General features: G+C 45.4%; 1 pseudogene; it reads right to left on the reverse strand.

The window, feature by feature from the left end:
* Positions 1-890: 890 nt before the first annotated feature.
* On the reverse strand, positions 891-1,552 carry LOC115308917 (annotated as a pseudogene).
* Between the last annotated feature and the right edge of the window lie 16,835 nt (positions 1,553-18,387).

Raw genomic sequence — 18,387 nt, forward strand, 5'->3', positions numbered from 1 at the left:
AGACAGACGATGACCAAGGAATGACAGTTCAGAAACATTGAAAACGGCTTTTCTATTTAGTTTCATGCCGGCCTCTCTAATACATTTGAGGACTTGTCTGAGATTATTATCATGTTCCTTCTGGGAGGAGCCATAGACAATGATGTCGTCCAGATAAAACTGGACTCCTGGACAATGTTTTAATATCTTGGACATGACCTGTTGGAAGGCCGCTGGTGCAGACGCCAGCCCGAAACAAACTCGTTTGAAACGAAAAAGCCCTTCATGGGTAATGAATGCTGTTAAGTCGCGACTCTTGGGGTCGAGACGGACCTGATGATAAGCAGACGCAAGGTCTAACTTAGAAAAATGGGAAGCTCCACTGAGGGAGTTCAGAAGCTCCTCAATGTGCGGAAGTGGAAAAGAATCAATGACGACTGCCTGATTTGGCGCCCGCAGATCGACACACATACGAATTCCACCGTCTTTCTTCTTTACTACTACAATGGGGGACACCCATTCCGACGCGTTTACGCGCTCGATAACGCCTTGGCGCTCGAGCTTCTGAATTTCCGCACTGAAAGCATCACGCAACGTGATGGGTAAGCGGCGAAGTTTAGCCTGTACCGGCGGGACATGGTGCCGAACAGTGATTGTGTGAGTTTGGTTTTTAACTAACCCTAACTCAGGAGAAAAGAGATCCTCAAACTCTTCAAAGCCAGAAGGTAACTTAGATGCATCGCTCACCAATGAGGGTTGCAAAGATGGTCCCGACGTAGACGGATCCCTTGAAGGCTGGTCTCCGAAGACGCCTCTACTGGAGTAGTATTCAGACGATGTGGATGGCTGAGTGCCGTGAACAGAGGACAATGATGAAGGGTGCTTCAGGGAGCACTTGAAGGACGCGGTGGAGGACTGGGCTCCACCGTACATGGGGGCTGCGGGACTCCAGCCGACTTTACATGTCCCGGGATGGCCGAGCGAGGATCAGGTGCATTGACATGGAAGCACTTGAGTGGCGCGCCCGATAAAATTAGACGCAGTCCATGCACGGCATCTGTCCCAAGCAGGGATCGGCCATTTCGAACGATGTAAAAAAGAATGTCGGCGGAGCGTTCTTTGAAGCTGACTTTGGTCTGGAAACATCCCATGACTGGAATCGACCTTCGGAGGTAGTGCACAAGAGTGCGCGGCGGTTTCCTTAGCCGGATATGCTGTTTGAAGTTGATCTTGTTAAACATGCTCTCGGAAAGTATTGACACTTCGGAGCCAGTATCAATGAGTAAGGGTAATGTAAATCCATTCACCTGAACATCAGCGGTGAAATTCCGTGGGCGACGGTCGGCATGTCCTTCAGGGAGGACCTCCGGGGATCCGACGGTGAAGACGTTGTTTGGATGTTGTTCCCCCTCGTCGTCGTCGGGAAACGTCACGACTCCATGGATCGGCGTCTGGTTACGGCCAGGTCCAAGCCTCTCGTACCGACGACCGGCGGCGCGGCCTCGTCCCGGCGGAAACGCCAGGCGACGGGGGTCGATGACTTCAGACGACGAAGACGAACTTCGGCAAACATTTGAAAAGTGGCCTATCTTGCCACAAGAAAAACAAGTCATTCCGGACGCTGGACACTCCTCACGCGGATGGGGTCGGTGACCGCAAAAGTGGCACGATTCCGCCCCGCGCCCAAGAGCGCGCGCGCCCGGAGGAGCATCCCGAGGCACTCGGCTTGTAAAAACACGGGTGAGTCCACGCGACTGGTGGCGCGGTGAGAAGGAAACCTTGGAAGGTGAGGAGGAAACATTTGCGGGGGAGGAGGAAACGGCAGGAGGCCGCCCTCCATTTTGACGTTGCATGTTCGAATTTGACCTCAAATGGCGGCCATCTTGTCCACGCCGAACGGGAACCCTTTGTACTGCCTCAACGGCCTGTGCCGACTCGGAACGCGGAAGACATGATGAAATTTGGCGGTAACGATCGCAATCTCGAGCAGCCCGTTCGAACTGTTGTGCCAGAAGCACGATACGTTCGAGGCTGGGTAGTCCAGCTTCCGCAGACTCTCGGATTACCCGATCTTGTACCTCCGATGATAATAATCCAGCCAAAAAAACTTCCGCGATGCGGGTTTCATGAGACTCCCCAAAATCACAAAAAGAGCCGAGGTGCCGTAGGGCACCAAGGTACTCAAGGACACTTTCTCCCTGCGACTGGACGCGGGTGAGGAATAACCTTCGTTCGACAACAACATTCTTTTTGGCAGCGAAGTGCTGATCAAGCGACGTCATAAGAACGTCAAATTCGGAAACGGTCTCGCTATGTGCGAGGGCCGTGGATGGAAACGTTGAAACTATTCTTTGGCCTTCGAGACCAAGCAAGGACCACAACAACGCGCGCTTACGTTTCGGCGAGCTTTCATCAGCCTCTAGGACTACAAGATAATTTAAAAACGACGCTTTCCAATTTAACCAAGGCTGCACAGGGGCACCTGGCGTGGGAAGAAATGGTGGAGGTGTCGGGAAAGAAGCTGTTGCCATTTTTTGGAACTTATGAATGAGTGAAGCCAATGGCTCCATACGCATATTTGATGGACAAAATATCTATTATATCTATTCACTTCGCCTTTTAAAGTCAATTGGGATGTACTACATGGACATGAAACATAGCGACGTATCGTCTACTATGGCTATGGTTGGAAGACAAAAGTTGAAAACGAAGGTGAAAATCCGAAAAATTCCACCGAAATGGAAACGAGAAAGTTACTCCGAGTCTCGGAAAATTAAGAACGACGTTTCCGCGCGGTGCGCACTACTTGCATAAAAGAAAAAGAACCATTCGAACGGTCGCTACGGCGTTCGAAAAAAAAGAACAAAGGATGGCGTTACGCCTAACCCTACTGGCGTTCGGAATGGACCATTGCCGCTCGAAACGGAACGTTAAATGTCGCTATGCATCGACAGTATTTTCATGTACTACATATGCAAAAGATGTGGTGGATGGGAATATTCAAAAAGACCTCCTTACATTTCGAACGTTCAAATATTTCCTAACACACAAAAGAAAACTATACGTGCCGGTGCTGCCACCACTCATCTCCGGCACGGAGTCTCACATAAAAAAACTCACGAGGGCGAAAATGGAAAAAATGCAAGAAAATACCTCGTCGCCAAAATGTAGTGGTTACAGCTCGCCGCCAAGATGTTGTGGTCGCTTGGGGCCATTACGAACGGGTGGAAAGAGACAGGAAAAGCTAAGATAAAGACAGCGCCCCGAAAGGCCTGTAGAGATGCTGGAAAGGCTTACATTGCCGGCGAGTGGGCAGCGGGGTGCCGAGGTGCGGGGCCCAAGGCGGGAACCCCGACGAAAGGAAGAGACGTCACACCAGCTCGGAGTTTTTGTGAAGACTGTTCTTATTTACAATATTTACATCAATCAGCGCGTGCCGCTGTCAAGCACGCGGCGCGCGGCACCATCTCAAATTCAGAGCCGTATATTGGGAGAGTTGGGTCATTGGGAGGTGCAAGGGCTGCCGCCAGTGCCAATTATTCCCCAAGCGGTTATAGCGCGAACTTTATGTAAGCCATTTGCACCAATCAGCAAACCGTTACGTCACAACATTGGAAACGACGTTGAAGGCGTGTAAGTGAAGCGTTCAGTCTGGTTCAGTCGGTGCAGCGGTGCAGCCGGTAGCGGTCGATGACACAACCGGCGACAAAGCAACGGTGGTCGCCGATTGAGTGCGACGTGACTGAGGCTAATAAGAAACTGATAAAAACGTTCCCGTAATCGAGACGGTAGTCTCTCTTCCGTGGAAATTAGACTTCCTATTTTGTCAATAACAGGTGAGTGAGCGCCAACCTAATCGAAGAGAGAAGGCATCGGGATTTCCGCTGACACCTAACGGCTCTGTGCAGCGCCTTGCTTACAGAACTTATATTCTGCACCAGAGTGAACTGTAGTGACTGTAGTACATCCCGCCCGGTGTCGGAGCGCGTAGTGAAAAGCAACTCGCAACCGGCGGAAGCTAGCGGTATCATGCTATCTTGCGAGGGCGAGCACCTCGTTTTTGTACCCACCTGCGCTGCTCGAGTGTTCGTCGTGGACCGAAGTGGTTGATGCCTCGATCAGAGCCCCGATGAGCGGCGCCGGAAAAGAAGCTACACCTCTGAGCCACACAAGCGGCTTGTTTGATTGAAATTTCTCTAACAGTTTAATAATTTCTGCCTCGGAAGTATGCTTAGCAGACTCCGCTACCCCACCGGGAGTAAAGAAGCTAGAGATGAAGCTCCCCGGGTGTTGCGGTTTTGTCCAGTGGAGGTTGCCTTTTTCACCAAGTTCGCGTCATGTAAAGTCACTCGATCGTTTAGGACAAAGACGACTCTCATTTGGACCAGTGCATAGAGGAAGCAGAGTGTCAGTAAATATTTTCGAACCACTACTTCATCTAAGCGACATCAGTTAATTTAAAAATGTCATTTCTTTTGCTCACGAGAGACGGGGGTAGAGCATGTAGGCCGAAGGCCCGAACCAGGTGGCTTCTCTTCCACTACTATTCTATACACAGTTCATACTTCTCTTCAAGTTTGAGGGTGGATGGATGTTGCCTTATCGCGTCGACCTGTAAACGTTGTCAACGTTCTTGCATTGTGTGATGAAGGCTGTGGCGCTTGATCTGTATAGACTTCGTCCTTTTGTGTTGGTGGAGATGACCTTCAGATTGAGACTATATTAGGAGGTGGATTAAATAAACGAGTTAGCCGAGTTTGAGACGTCGTCCTGTCTATTTTCTGCCCCTTCTACGTTTTGATGTTTCTTCTCTACCCCAGTCTCGGGTTAATTCAACATGGTTAATATTCACCAGCTCGCCTGCACCCTTACGATTTTTTCTAAAAAAAGGCTGTTTTAGCTCATTGTTTGCAATCACGTAAAAAGGCAATGGGCGAAGTACCTCTTTCTATGAGCGGAGCATAAATCTTTCCATATCAGAGCTAAAATGTAAAGTTATGTTTGGGCAGACAGGCATGTGCACAAAGTTTCGTGTGCACATACCTTTTTTTGTGCCTGTGCCTTACTCACCTGCTGCAAAACTTTTGCTTCGATGCGCTGGCAGTCCGTCAGTATGATAATTTTTTATTTACCTTCTATCCAAACGAGGTGAATGGGCCAATAATTTTTCAGCAACACATGCATCGTGCCAAATGTTTTATTAGCACCTCCATAAAACTTGCACTCCTGGCTTTAACAAAAAAAATCTGCGTTACAGAGGTGTGCCCACTATACTGAGAATCACATCTTAGTATGCCTGAACTTCTTTCATTAGTCACGGAGTCTATTATAAACTACTCCCAACGAATTATAATGTGGTGCTACATAAAAAGAAACACACACAGCTACCAGTATGCAAATTTATTTCGAGAGTCACTTACAAAAGGTATAAAAAGAGCAAGTTTGTTGGTTAACGGTCAAATGACGCACTGGAAAAAGCGCAGGAAATTGCACCAATGATAATACATAGAAGAATAACATTGTTGTTTTGGATGCTCAATTATATTGACAGCGTGTCCTTGGTGGATGGACCTCCTAATTATTGTGTTTACGGAATTACTACGCCACTCTTCTACCATTATCGGCGCCACTTCTTGTGCACATGTTTTTTTTTTTTTTTTTTTTAAATCTGGTGGCGAAAGGCGAACCTTTAACAATAAATTCTGAGAGCCTGTTGCCCCTTCATAAATTTTGGAGTACATTACCTTTCTCCACTTGGTGATCCAGAGATCCCATTAGAGTTATAGAAAGCATTAAGGCATGTACCACACATTAGAGGGGAAACAGTGTACCACAAATGTTAAAGCAAAAGCATGACATTTTATTATAAAGAGTGTGAGGCAGTGTCAGTTATCCGAGTACCAATCTTCAGTAAAGCCTTTAAGCTTCTTAGAGAAGAATGATTTGTGCACTCCTTAATTTAAAATTGGCAAGTTTTGATACTTGCTCGCAGACTTGCAGCCTACAGTAAAAAGAAGTGTTAGTATAAACAAGTCCTGCGTCTTTCATTAGTAATAAAAAGTTTATTTAAAATGTATTAAAAATTACTGAAAAATAATTAACAGTGAAATTTTAAGCCTTTTATTGTTCCCATTCAAGCAAGGAGATTCCACTCAAAACTCATCCCAAAAAGAACAGGAGAATGATAAATACTCAAGATGACTTACCATGCTCAGGTGTCCTGTTAATTTTGCAGTAAATGGCATGTTATGCATGTATGATATCAAAATGTGGTTAAAAACAGCTTCCCAAGATCAGTGTTATTGTGCTCTTGGTATAACAAACAAATCTTACCACAGTTGCTTTATGAACAATGGGTTAGAATCATAATCCCCAAGTTTGTCTATCGGTTTTTAAGAGTTTCGCAGGTACTCCACCAGCTGGTGTTTAAGACAAAGAAACTGGCATTCCTACCAGAAGCTATGTGCCGTAAAATATTGAGAAAGCGCTCATCAAATGATTGGAGATAATTGTAAAAAATATGAGATGGGCACTTTGCAGGTTCCAGTGCTGAAAGTCAGAACGGTGCAGGAGCAGTGTTGTAGTCTGATGGGACCCCTATTTTCTTAAAGCAGTTGCACCGTTTGCATCCAGCCAGCTTTGTGTTGGCACTCTCATGTGAAGCTTCATTGCTTCTTACCAGAGTGAGCATGGAAAGCTTCACCGCTCTGCACCAGCGCACTGGGAAATGTGGTTGATGTGGAGGAGCGCCTAGTTTCATTCAATACATTCAGAAATTTACTGGCCTGGGTACTTCATATGTTCTTAATCACTTTTTAAATGTTCAAAAGTGGGGGGTGGGCACCTATTGCGATATGAGCACATGCTCAGCATTTTATGGCACATGGAATGGCAGAGATTAAAAAAATAAGGCAAATATTTTGCCTATCGCAATGGCGGGTAGTAGAAATGCATCGAAATGATGTGTCATGCGTCACGGAAAGTTAAAAACATGAATGGTTAGTATTGACTACTGCTGCATTAGAAGGAGGGGCAGAAAGGAAGGCAAAGAAGTTAACCTGGGGCATTTTATGCTGCATTAGGTAAGTTATAGTAAAGTTTATAAAACACAACATTGTAGAGACAACATGCCTCCTATAATTTATACAATTTTCGTCATGGCAACATACATACACATCCCAAACATTTAAAACGCTATTGCATGCCATTATAAATAGGGTGCTATGGCAACAATTTAGGCATCTCTCTTCACTTGTAACATAGCAGACATTGTCTCATATCAGGGCACAGGCAAGACCGCGAATTTAAAACATTACTAAATTTTAGGCGCAGGAAGACAGAAAGGAGAAGACACAAAAAAAAGAGTGCCAACACTGAACGGGATGATGTGTGTTCTGTCCCTCTTCTTTTTTTTATCTCCTCTCTGTCCCCTTGCATCTCAGGTTTACTGATGCTATGACATGTTCCAATCAATATATCAAGACTTAGTCATTTCTAGATTGAGAAATATAACATGCAAAGCATACTACAAGATGTACCTACTTCTCTCACTGAACCATTCACACTATCCTGTACAGTCACTCCAATATGAGCTGAAACGCCACAAAGCGCGCGCGGGGTACATCAGGTTTGCCCGCTGCAATACTCCGCAAACATTGATGCGCGCTGAGGCTGACGAGTATCTCCTATTTTCACCTGCACTCGTCACGCCGCTCTACACTGCTCAGTCGTCTGCTAGAGAACATCAGTCGGCAAAACCATTTCACAGTGAGTGCACCATGCAGCTGTATGCTTGCATGGTGCTATGTGCAAGGCCTCACCTTACGATCATCTGATTTGCACGTGTTTTGCGAGAGCAATGAACGATAAAATGCATTGTCATGTACCACACTTTTGCTCTCTCACTATCACACACTGTGTCGAGAAACATATTCTATGAACTGCAAATGGTTTTTGAGTGCTACCATGCAAGCGTCTGCACGATTAGCCAATGTGCCTATGAAATCATAATTCCAGGCCTTGCGGTGTGTTTAATTGGATATGACTGACAAAGGCGAGTACGTTTTTAAGACTATTTCATAACAACAAGGTAGTCTAAAAAAGAGTTGGCTTCTCCATTGGTTTCGATGTAAAAAGAAAGTTTCCCATTAACGAATCTTCATGCATTGTACTTGCAGTTCAAATGCATTTTGCCCCAAATTTTGAAAATTAAATATGTTAGCACCATGTCTGTCTGCAGCATAGTTAATGGAAATTTAATTGTAAGACGTCTGGGCTTCATGTAAAAATGAAATTTTCTTCTTCAGGAACGCCACAACTATCCAATAAACCCTACGGCATTATACCGCTTTCAACAGGCCCTCTGCATCACCGTGGTCAGTACAGCATAATCTTTGTTATGGAAGCTACCACACAAATACTTAATTAGTGTATGCTTGTTTAAAAAAAATCCGCAAATCTAAGGGGTTCAGAATTTCAACTTAGGTAGTCGTCCTTACGACAATAACTATTACAAGGATGTAAACACATAATCCGGCTTCCTAAAATAGTACTAACTACTCCTGTAGTTTCAGGTTCCTTGCTACCATTAGGAAAATAGGCCGGGTAACTTACACTTTATAGTTACCGACAATTTATGCCAAGCATAAGGCAGAGTTGCAATACATAGAGACTTATACAGTGGAAGGTTTTACTTGTGCCATCAACTTAATTCAAACTCTTATGTAGGGTGGTCGTTACATGATGTATCAGTATCAAACCTTTGCATGTTTAATTAAATATTACGACCGAGATCAAGGCTGCCTTTTAAGTATCCCCATATGGCCTGCATATAGATCGCTAATGTCTCTTTGGGGCATTTCACATAGCCTTCGTTGCCGTGGCGCATAAACCCCATATATTTCTTTTCTATATTCAACTTTTCTTGCATACTGTCTGACAGGGTTTTTGTGAATTTTCGCTCAATTGCGCTTGATAGTATGTCTGTATTGCAAGTAGAGGCTACATCCTATATGTGCACCCTACTGAGGTCTTCCAGCTGTTTGGGAAGACAATAAAGCATGATTGAATGAATTAATTACTCAGCACACAAACTGGTAGAGCATTTTTTGAAAAGCTTTTTTTCTCCACCGCAGCCTACAACTTGCTATAAGCATTCTGCAATTGAGTAGCTCGAACCAGATGCGTCGCCATATTCAGTTAAGGAACATAGTAGAGCTCAGCTTGAAAGGATATTTGCAGAGTGCAAAGCAGCCATGACAGGACGGTTCTTAGTGAATGCGGATCGCATAATTCAGGCCTAGAGACGAAAGTCGGCCTGTGGATGCACCAGGCATAAGGCATCCTTAAGATGCAGTGGACAGGTGGGACCACGAGCTTGTTGAAACTATAGCTGAACACTTTCCAGTCGGCGCAAAATCTGAGCAATCTGACGAATGAGAAGGTCATCCCAACACTACTGACATCTTGCTAGCAGACGACGCAGAGGAGAGCCGATTGGCACAGTGAGCGAGGGAGGGGACTTGCCTCCGCTTCAGCATGCATCAGAATTTACAAAACTCTACAACAGGCGGCTCCAATAGCACTGCACACTATGCATCCTGGCATTCCAGCTTATATTTAGGGTTCTGCATTTTCGGAGTTTATTTCTGGACAGAATCTGAGGGTGTTTTTCAGAGTTTATCTTTTACCACAAATCCAGAGTTTTTCTGGCCGTTTTTTTAGTGAGACGTGAAATTCGGGGTTTCTCTATGAAGGGAACAAAAACTAAGAACAGCAGTTTACTAATTTAGTGCATCATAGGTGACACTTGTTCGATTAGTGTCATAGGGACGATACTTTGTTGTTCTAATAAGAGGCTGAGATGCATTTTTGTGACTTTTAGAAACAATAGTCGACACTAAAAATAAAGAGAAAAGCAAAACGTTCCCAGGAGACCCAGGAAAATATGAAAACCGTGCGGTTTTGTACAACTGGCAGTTCCAAAAATCGCGAGTTTTTCGGATAAATCCGAATCTGCAAAATTTTTGCCGGCGAGTGTTTTTCTGATTTTATCGGATTTATCCTAAAACGCAGAGCCCTACTTATATCGGTTGAGATACTAGATAAAAGTGAAGGGTCCAGAAAATAACGTCTTACGTTCAGCATTTCACCCAAAGGTCTACTCATGATCCAAATACGGTGTCACTATGTACTGCCCCAGCAGCAGACTCCTAACGACCACTGTGGTACTTAGTTCCAGCCAAAGTCTCCCTGCAGCGCGAGTGGCTGCTCTTACATCAGCAAACGCTCTTTACCGCATTGGCTGTAAATAAAATGAATAAAGTGGATTATTAACCACACGGTCATATGAAGTGGAGGTAAACCCTCTATACGCCGAGCAAAAATTCGATGGAGCAAGCAACGCTCAACCGTGGATGACTTACCGCATTCAAACGAACCCTAGAAGAAAGGTGCACGCCAGAAGGAGTACGAGACTACTCCAAGTGTATCTCGAGTCGTGGAAAAACGAAGTGACAACCGATTGTATAAAAGTGCCTGTTTGAACACAGTCAGTCTGTCAGAAACATATTGCCAACTTCTGGATTTGTCATCTCCTATACACAACTAAGCGTGTCGACCGGCGCCTACCTGGCACAACCCGAGAACCAACTCTACTCCCAAGGTAGTTAGTGTTATCCACAAACTTCAAATTTCAAAAGCAGGAATGGAGGTGAAATAATTCTTCAGGTTTGTGTGCACCAGACGTAAACAACGAGCAGATACCTGCCAGTTTAGAAACAAATTTAAAAAGCCATTGCAGAACCAATACTTCAGTGGCCTCAGTCACATGATGGCTCAAAAACATTGTATCAGTATTGGAAATCTGTCTATAACGTGAGCTGTACACCAAGCAATAAGATTTGAAGCAAATGAAGATGACAATAAAATCCCGAGACCCCACCTGCCCTCACTCATGATGGGATTAACAAGGTAGCAACACAACTGCAGCCTGTTGGCACCTCAGTATGAACCCGGAATCCACAAAATGTTTGCAGCAAACATCTCCAAAAAGCAAATTAAAATAAATGTCGTTGGCACACAAAGACCCATCTATGAATAGAAGAGGAACCATGCATCAATTAAAAAGGAAGAGAGCTTGGACCAATAGCCTGTCGCATGGAAAATGCACATACAGTCATGTCTCATTAATATGAACTTTTCCGTTCCCCGGAAAAATCGTCTATAATGTGAATTGTCCACATTAACAAATTAGGGTCTAAAATACCGATATTAGACAAACGTAGCTCTCGGCCCAAAGGCCACGCTGCCACGCTCATTCATTTACCAGTCTTGTAAAACTGCATGCACTGTCGACCATGAAGATTATAAACATCAACATACACTTTTTTTCTCCTCTCCAGTTCATACCGCACAAGTGCCAAGGGCCTCAGGCTTTGGGATTTGCATAGTTTTTTTCCACCTAAGCAGAAACCTCAGTGTGCTTATGTTTTACACTTGCCGTTATCTCTACTCACTTCCATTTCTTGTTTGACATGGCCTTCCATCTGACCCTGCCTTGCCTTGTATGAAAAAGGTTGCAAATGACTCCAAAAAACAGTGAAGGTGCAGGCGAGATGGACTAAGTTTACCATTATGTAAAAATTATGTGAGACTGAGGTGCACAAGATAAGAAACATCCACGTACAAGCAAAAAGACAAGAAGACAGGGAGTTAGCATCTGAATGCAGTCTCCCTGTTTTTTCCTACCTGCATGTTTCTTTTCTATATTTCTGTCTCAAGTAATTTAACAAAAAAAAGAGAGAAATGTTGCTTTAGGTTTCTCATTTACTACCATAAACAAAAATAGGGTGGGAGGGGCAAGTGAACTGTTTGGCATAAAAACCCTGAAGAACCAAACCGTTTTTAGGTGCACAGGCGTTATGTCCAGACAATCAACGATCAACATGCTATAGTGAATTATGGATGCGCATTGTGACCTCGAGGATTCACCCACACGAGAATGCATACATTTGTCCAGTTCGTTCCCCAAAATAGGCGTGTATAGTCCAGACTGCAGAATTGTATGACGCCTCATCCGTCCCCTAAAATTTTATATTAATGAGTAGGCTTGTGCAAATATTGGAAATTTAGAATATCAGTTTAGAATAATGCGGTATTCGACATCGGCTTCGAAATTAATTTGGAATTTATAGGTGCTGGCCGTCATGATTGCGAAAAGTTAGCCCCGTTGACTGTGCTTCTCAGCATGCACCGGTGCGCTGCGGAAAAGCCACACTCGCGAAGCTGACACCGCAGTCGCGTGGATCTCGCAGATAACGCAATCGCGCGGAATGCAACGAGGCTTCACTGCGGCTTCGCCGCGGTACAGTCTCCTGCTTTAGGAGGAAAGCACACCTCCACAGCGGAACGGTTCGCGCACGCAGGCGAGGAATTTAGAAAAAAAATTGTAATGTGGTGTGATGATGGTTCATATTTCTGATGGAAGTAAGTGTTTAGCTTGAAGTGAAATTCAAGGTAAACATCTATGGCTATTACCAAGAATATATGCAAGCCTTCATAATCTCGAAAGCCACATATGCAACTCTGTACCTCTTACTCAGCAAAGAGGACACAAAGCAAGCGGACACAATCATCCGGAAGGCAGTCAAGCAGACCATTGGAGTCCCCCATGAGCGCCTCGACAAACAAACTTTTGGACACGGGAATACACAGAACGGAAGACGAATTTATCGAGGGACACCTATCCAACCAGAGAGAATGGCTGAGTCAGACGGAAGCAGGAAGAAAGATCCTACAAAAAATAGGATGGAGTGCTCTAGACCTGGAAGAGAGAGAACAACTGGCAGATGAATGGCAGGAAAAAATCAGGACTAAGCCCCTCCCAAAGAACATGAATCCTGCTCACCATGGCGGCAGAAGAGAGGCCAGGGCTCGGGCACCGAGCCAAGAACTGGAGAGCGAGGAGGAGGCCGTCTACACGGACGCCTTCAGAGACCTGGGAACAACTAGGGCTGCGGACGTAGTGACAACCAAGCAGAAGATAAGAGTGTCGGTGGAAGTAAGAGATGTGAAAGAGGCGGAAGAAGTGACGATAGCCCTGGCCCTCAGCCTGCCAGGCAAGACAATGATAATCACCGACTCACAGCAAGCATACAGGAGCTTCCAGTCGGGCTGGGTGTCCCGAAAGGTGCTGCGGGTGCTCAAAACAAGACCCCCAAAGGAGCCCATAGAACTTGTATGGGTACCTGTCCACTCCGTCGTGGAGGGCAACAAACTTGCTCACCAATAGGCCCGCGCGCTGATCTACTGGGCCACAGCCATGGAAGAGGTCCAGGATCAACCCATGGCGACTTACAAGGAAAGGCAAAAACTGCCGGCCCCACATCCTCAGTTAACGCGGGGGCAACAAGTAGCATACAGGCAAATTCAGTCAGGGTCCTTCCCCCACCCCCTTTTACTCAGTCGCATGTTCCGCGAAAAATACCGGGGGAACTGTCCAGTGTATCAAGAGATAGGAACCCTCCGACACATGCTAGGGGAGTGCAGATTTAATCAGGAACGCCCGCCACCCCTACCCCCCATCCCCTTGTAGAGCGATGGGAGAACTTGCTGTCCAGCCCTGCCCTGGAGAACCAACTTCGGTTGGTCACCAGGAGCCAGGTGGCCAAGACAGCATATGGGATCTCGTGAAGAGGGAACTACTTCCATCCGGCTCGGGACACCATGCCAAAAAGCTCAAAATAAAAGTTTATTCTCTCTCTCTTTCTCTCTGTCTTAATGCTTCACATGATTTCCTGACAAGCTCTGTACACCACTGGTCATCATTTCTTTTAATCTGATATTTAAGAAAGGATATTTGAGTATGGTGAAATGACTGTTACATCTTACATTTACTTACAGCCTTTATGTAGGCCTTGACATATTCAAAGCCAGAGTCATTAAATAATTTAGATCAAAATTAACTGTACTTTGGCAGTGGATAGACAGATAATTGCAATTCACTTGACTGAGATCAGCTGGATCTTTGTATAAAAAGTATATTCATTGCTCACATGCTCATTCTGTATGCTCAAAGTGCCATTGATAAGCATAATTAAATAAGCTTTGTTTGTTGCTTCAATTATGTAAGAACTGCACAATTTCAGCACATTCTTAAAAATTAGAACAAAGTTCAATGTGGCAATCAGAATAACTCTCCTAACTTCAGCGGATTAGTATTTTCTTCTTCATATATTAGCTATTTTAGATCCGATACCCTTTCTGTCGTACCTAAAATTACTATTAGGCTATTAGCACATGTTCATGCTCTTCAATCACGTAAGTGTTTAAAGAGCGGTTACTTCAGTACATTTCAAAAATGTACTGAAGTAACCGAGGGAGTGCAAACTTTCGAGCCGGCTGAGGCTAGGCGTGATGGCAGTAACAGGCTTGGAAAAAGGCAGAGCAACTATTTAATATTGGATTCGAAATTGCTCGGCCCGAATTCGTTTTGAACCCAAAATCAACTATTTGCACAAGCCTAATAATGAGACATGTCTGTAAGATACTACTTTGTCATAGAAAAACCTTTTTTGGTGTTGATATAACACAGGCAGACATTGGAGGCATGCTGACATCAGTTTCAATGCATGTGAGTACGAAACATTCCTCACAAATTACCACGGGAAATAGCTGCTTTAATCAGGCACATAGCACGAATGATGTGAAATGACAGAAATCTGATATTCGTCCACCTGAGTAAGTTTCTAAGCTTTCACCTAATTACGAAAGATAAAGGCAATGTCACTGATGGTTCCGGCTACCAGAGGGCCAGTACTTCTGAGGGCTTTCCTGCGAGTTTGGATGCAAGTAAGTCGGTCGTTCAACTCTATTACCAGGTAGATAGACTTCACCTGCCTATCTCAACAAGCTGAAAGCCAACCTGAAGGCTCCCGCTCCATGAAATCGCCATGCACTTTGTTATTTGTTAGGATTCACCATCTATACACTCCGTGCGGGAACTATAGGGGGCGCTTTGAAAAACGCGCGCAGCGCCGCTAGCGGAGGAGCTGGCGTTCGACTGTGAGGCGCGTTCAGCTGCCTGCGGCGCCTTTTCGCATGCTAAGCTGTGGCGGCGGAAGCGAGCACGGACGAAATTTTTGCTTTTTGAGCCGATAAGTTGAGGGTGGCGTTGCATGAGTGCTGGGGCAGAAGGGCATTTAGCTGTTCTCCACTTCTTACGTATTGAGTTTGAGTCGTTATTAGGGGTAATTTCTCTAGTTGCGGCCGAAAAAGGAGTTGGAGCTATTTTCCGAAAAACAAGACGGCCGCCACCATAATTGCTCTGAGTGGGAAATTTATTTCGCTCGTCGCTGTAAACTTAGGACTGCTGGAACGATGATATTTGGAGGCGAGTGAGATGTTCACTAAGTTTGTGCGCGAAGAGTGCCAAGTTTCTTTAAGACAGCAGGTGTGAAGGTTATGTTTCTAACAAATAAAGAAATAAAGCTGTACGGCATATCCAATATTGGACCCAAAATGTTGTGTTATAGTGGGCTGTGCAAAGTGCAGAATTGGGCACACAGGTTCTTGGACTTGACAGTAACATGACACAGCACTTAATATACAAAAAAAAAAGGTGGCATAGGGAGACTAGGTGAAAACTTGGTTTGGACGGCGTAACTCGGTGGGAACCGGTTTTGATCATGAAAAGGCTGTCAAGAGAATACCACTGGTCGGGGGAGGTGGAGACTTTAGAGTTAGAAAGGGGCTAGTGGACTGTACTTCCAATTGAAACATTACGAAAGGTGGTTCCAAAGCCGAGAAAACAAAGTTGTCGGCCAACAAGGTTTGGCCACCAAGGGCTTTTGCGGTCAGCTGTTGTGTAATAACCTGCTGTGCGAGGTGCTGATTTTCGGCGCACAGGTACTTTGACATGACCGTCACTTGGCACAGCACTTATTTTAACAAAAAGAGTTGGCATAGCGAAACCAGGTGGAAATTTAGTTTGGGCGGCGTAACTAAATGGGAACTGGCTTTGACCGTCAAAGGCTATCAAGAGAATACCACTCGTCGTGGGAGGTGCACAATTTACAGGGAGGAAGGGACCAGTGGACGGTACTTCCAGTTCGAACCACTTTGCGATAGGTGGCTCTAAAGCCAAGAAAAAAAATTGTTGTCTACAGAACTCGGGGTGTCAGCGTTTCCACATTCAAAAAGGAGGCTGATCCAGAAAGAAAGCACACCACATAAACTTCCATTGTCAAACGTCGATTCTACAGTGATTCCGGGTTTCATTATTGCTTTCTTTAGATTTATATTTGTCACTTTTTTTACCGTTCGAATCTTTCTTCATGAAGTACATATTGCCTGCCATACTTGTCCGGAAATATCATCGACACGTGCGATGGGGACGAAACTTCCTTGGAGGGCATTCCTCCAACGAAATTGGCACTTCATACCCGCGAGTGTGGGATGGCATTTAAGTTCGTCCCATCGGCGCTGACACATGTAGGCGTTACTGGTACAAAACCAAACGCAGAGCGCAAAGCAACTGTGCAGAATATGTCAGCCGTGCCGACACAGGGGCAGACATGATCGGGAGACCAAATTTCTCGCGTCGTACGGCACGGCTCCATCGTTGTCGCTGTCCCGCAAAACATCGGCGAGGTGAAAAACTGTGAAACTTTGTCTCCACGAGATACGACGCATAACTATTGAAGCACTTAATGACGCAGCACAGGCAGCACTTCATGCTGTGAACCCAGCGCAACCGCACCACTCCAACTTCAATGCGTACCAACGTACGCGGCGTGGTTTCGGTTTCGTTTTCTCGGGGTTCTCACTGCCTACCTTCGGTACCGGCCGCGCGGCGGCGCGCCAGTCGCGTCGCACGGAGTGTATAGCATGCAAGCTGCCTGCCTCAAATGTTTCAGCTATTGGCTCCATCCAACCACCTGCTCCGGAAAAATGTGAAATAGGGGTGTGTATTAGAGGAAGATGACGGCTTTAACAAGGCAAAGCAGACACTGCTTCGTCAGGTCTCCTGTTGTATGGAAACTACACTGAGGAACTGATCCTGAATGTGCCACACCTCCAGAGGCAGTTGGACCAGTGTCGTCACACAACATCCACGGAGTCAAAAGACCCATAGGAGGTGAAACTTATTTTAAGAATTCCATGACACATGCATGGGTATCAACGCAATGAGGTAAGGCAATGGATGATGCCGTACAACCTTGAATAATATGCCAACAGGCTGCATTAATGCCACCAGAAGCGGAGCCACAAGCTTGGCCAGAACCCATGACTCCATGGACAAGAATTTACGTCGACTGCACTGCACCTATCGAAGGTGAAACGGTGCTAATTGTGGTAAACAGTTACCAAGATTGAAATAAACCACTGGCATCGGCAGCCAGCCAACTCAACTGCAACAGTCGAATATCTGAGGAACACCTTCGCCTGGTTAGGACTTCCTGCTTGCTTGGTGTCCAAAAGTGGAGCACCATTCCCCGGCACGCTGTTTACCGAGTTCATTACTCAAAATGGAATTGGCCTCCTAAGGACTGCACCTAACTATCCACAGTTAAACAGACTTCCCAAGAGAGCTGTCAGAACGATCAAGGACAGTCTGAAGAAACTCTCGGGTAGGCCAGCAGTGTCCTTACAACATCCTGGACACAGCAACAAAACCCAGCCCTTGCACCTGTTACACTGAGTACAAGCGTCCGACAAAAACTAACTCACGGAAAGGAAATAGAGGCAGTTAGGTCTACTGCAAACAAACTAACACACAGATACCTGATAATAATTAAGTCGGCAACCACAATGAAATAAAACGAGACAGACCCAAAAGCAGCAAGCGATGACCATGGAGGGGACATGGGTCTCGTGCCTCTGCAAGAAAAAACACAGAAACTGCAAAATTAAAATAGGCAAGTGGATAAACCAAAAGGGTCGGAGGCAAAGCACAGGCTCCCAGAAGCGTAAAGGTGCTGCATGGTGAAGGCTCACATGGAAAGCTCATGAAGCAAAGGGATGGCCTGCGAATGCCTTAAGCAAGTGCTGAAGTGAAAAACTTGCAGATACAGAGAGAGTGCATATTTCGAGATGTGCGCATGACACGAAAAAAAAAGCGAACAGAAGAATGACAGGGGAAAAGACAAGCTAACATGGGCAGGAAGTCTCTGCCTAGGCTTCCATGCAAGGCACCAGGAAAGGAAGGGTAGGCTACAAACATCCACATGAAGCAAAAAGGGATGAGTGAAACATAAGCAGTGCACAGCACAAGAAGGACGACAAGAAAAAAAACATGATACAGAAGAGCAAGTTTGCATGACAGCGAAAGCTTCACATAGGCCTACACGCAGAGCAGAAGAAAAAGTGCTCCCCACAAAGAACCGTAGCAAGCGTAAAAAAATTCAG

Source organism: Ixodes scapularis, unplaced genomic scaffold (genome assembly GCF_016920785.2).
Source record: "Ixodes scapularis isolate PalLabHiFi unplaced genomic scaffold, ASM1692078v2 PGA_scaffold7__128_contigs__length_106722199, whole genome shotgun sequence".
Lineage (NCBI taxonomy): Eukaryota > Metazoa > Arthropoda > Arachnida > Ixodida > Ixodidae > Ixodes > Ixodes scapularis.